Source organism: Phaseolus vulgaris, chromosome 4 (genome assembly GCF_000499845.2).
Source record: "Phaseolus vulgaris cultivar G19833 chromosome 4, P. vulgaris v2.0, whole genome shotgun sequence".
Classification (NCBI taxonomy): Eukaryota; Viridiplantae; Streptophyta; class Magnoliopsida; order Fabales; family Fabaceae; genus Phaseolus; species Phaseolus vulgaris.
Window position 1 is genome coordinate 26,122,267 of NC_023756.2, and position 2,487 is coordinate 26,124,753.

The following is a 2,487-nucleotide window of genomic DNA, read 5'->3' on the forward strand; positions in this document are numbered from 1 at the left end:
TTTGAATATTTATATATATGAATGTAAATAAAAATGAATTTAAATCTATTTCTCTAAATTAATACCAAATTAAATTTAAATCAATTTTCAATGAATCCAAATCCAATTTCATTGTAAAAAAAAATCATTGTAATAATTCATTGTAGAACTTATCCTTTAGTTTATTTCAATTTTATCCATAGCTTGCATCTCTGAATTTTGTTTTTATTCGGTCAAGCTAATTAGTAATGTGTTATTGTGTTGAAATTCTAATTCTAATTATGTATAAAATCGTTGACTCAAGTTTACGAGAAACTAATTCGTGATTTAAACAAAGGATGAGATTCAGCTCTTATTTAGCTTTATGTTTCTTGTGCCTGAATCTTCCAATGCATATATATATAACTTTTACCAAATTGATATCCACAAATCACAAAAACTTGGAAAGTGTAGGCCACACCAGAATTATAAAATGTAATGGATAACAGGTGCATGATTTACAAGTGCCAAGGGTGAAAGAAAATGATAAGTAACCAATGTCACAATAATAATGTGACTAAGATTTGAGATCCACTACAACCCAAAGGATGCCCTAATGATACAGCTCCACCATGTACATTAACTTTTTCCTGCATTTAAAATGAAGTACATCAATTATCTATTATTAAGGCATTGTTATATGAGGAATCAAAATGCTGAAGCAGCCAGATGTAGTTGCAAGGGCAGAAGCAGTTGTAAATAATTCTGGTGCCTGCAAAAACACTTATTCATTAACTTTAAATATGCAGATATTAATCAAGACCAAAGCAAGTTAACACTAACTTGTTACAACACCTTAGTTGCATCCCCATATCCTTTTATCTTTGCGATTATGTGTAGTCCAAGCTCACGTGCCTTCTCTCCACTTACTAGAACTAATGCAACAACACCATCACTAGCAAAATCAACTAGTCCATTATCAATAGAAGACTAAGCAGAACCTTATGATTACGGTACCCTATATTGCATGACACGACACAAATATCAATTTTTTAGCGAATGAAAGAAGGGGCAAGAACAACCCCCTTAACATTTAGGTATCAAGGAACACAAGGGAAGGGAAGAACCTTATGCTAGAAGCATTGCCAGTAGTCACAGAACCCCAACCTGTTTAAAGCTAGGTCAAAGCTTCCTTAATTTTGCAGCATCAAATTGACAACACAAACACAAATATTAAGAAAATGTAGGAATTTCAACTAAAATACAAATGAGCACGCAAATTTCATGTAAGATTTCAGTTAGGAACTTGTAAAATGACAAAAGATATTTGAATGTCTTAAAGTTTTGTATTCAACATGAAAAGAACCATGGCAATAATGGAATTTTAAATGCAGTGGTTGGCACTAAAACGAATTAACAAACACTCCCTGCCTCTAACTAGACAACAAAAGAAAATCAAAAGCTCTTGTATACAAATTCAATCTTAACACTGAAACCGATCTTAGCCAAGTAATGCTTCAACAATTCATCAGGTATCTAAACAAAGAAGGACAATGATTAAATTGTGCAAAATGGGAAATTGGAAGAACAGAGATAAAAGAAAGTTACCGTGGGAGTGTAATCCATTAAGGAAGCGATGAAATCAGAGAGAGCAGCGGCATTGCCTCTTCCTTCACTCGATTGTGGGTTCTGATTCGTCCTTCTTTCTTTCCTATCAATCGCTACTCAATAAAGCTTCAGAATTCACTCAAAAGAGTTTGCGGACTCTCCGTCGCATCCGTCGCATCTTGACGTATCTCGCCCACGAAGACGGTGGTTCCGAGCTTCTACGACCAAACCGGAGCACGACGTCGTCGCGGTCCACTACGAAGCTCCGACATTCTCCAAACTCATGCAATTGATTCACAATATTATCATGAGAGTTGCGACTTGGTATTCATATATGGAATTGTTGCAAAGCAAAAACAGAGAGAAAAGAAGAAATAGGATTAGGGTTAGGGTTAGGTTCGGTGGTGGATGAGAAAAGTAAATTGAATTTTTGCTTTCAGAGAAGTGGCGGTCTGAATCTTATATGAACTGCGATAATAACTGACTAAGCCATGCCATAAGGGTCATTCTCCAAACGGAACAGGGTCAAGCCTTTCGATTTTTTAGTAGATTGGATGACAGATCGGTCATAGGAGTACTCCGGGATATAAACCGCCATAGGTTGCCCGTTTTCATTTCATGGAAAAGGCTGAAGGTCCTATTAGGTCGTGCGTGGAAAGCTGAATAGAAAAGGGGTCGAGCTGATGAGTGCCTTTTTAGCCTTTACTAAATGAAATTAAGCGGTGGACCAAGTAAATTAAAAAATAATTTAAATTTTAATAAAATATTTTTTTTCAGATAACTTTTAAAATTCTAAAAATTATTTAGGGGTGGCCTAACCTACAATGTAATTATTATTTTTTTCACAAATTTTGTGTTTCCACTTACACAAATAAATTAATATTATTAAATTATTTTTTATAATTATTTGTGCAAATTTTT

The 2,487-nt window shown here is 34.4% G+C and overlaps 1 long non-coding RNA gene across 6 annotated transcripts; it reads right to left on the minus strand.

Annotated features, from left to right (window-relative positions):
- Positions 1-359: 359 nt before the first annotated feature.
- Positions 360-2,243, minus strand: LOC137837481 (uncharacterized). Of its 6 annotated transcripts, none has more exons than XR_011085470.1 (4): positions 1,567-2,243; positions 1,086-1,150; positions 814-913; positions 360-730 (listed from the first exon to the last, which is right to left on the minus strand). It is a non-coding gene; the product is annotated as an uncharacterized lncRNA (long non-coding RNA). The 6 variants fall into 6 exon arrangements; XR_011085471.1 differs by having other exon boundaries at positions 814-976; XR_011085473.1 differs by having other exon boundaries at positions 802-913; positions 1,567-2,232.
- Positions 2,244-2,487: the final 244 nt, after the last annotated feature.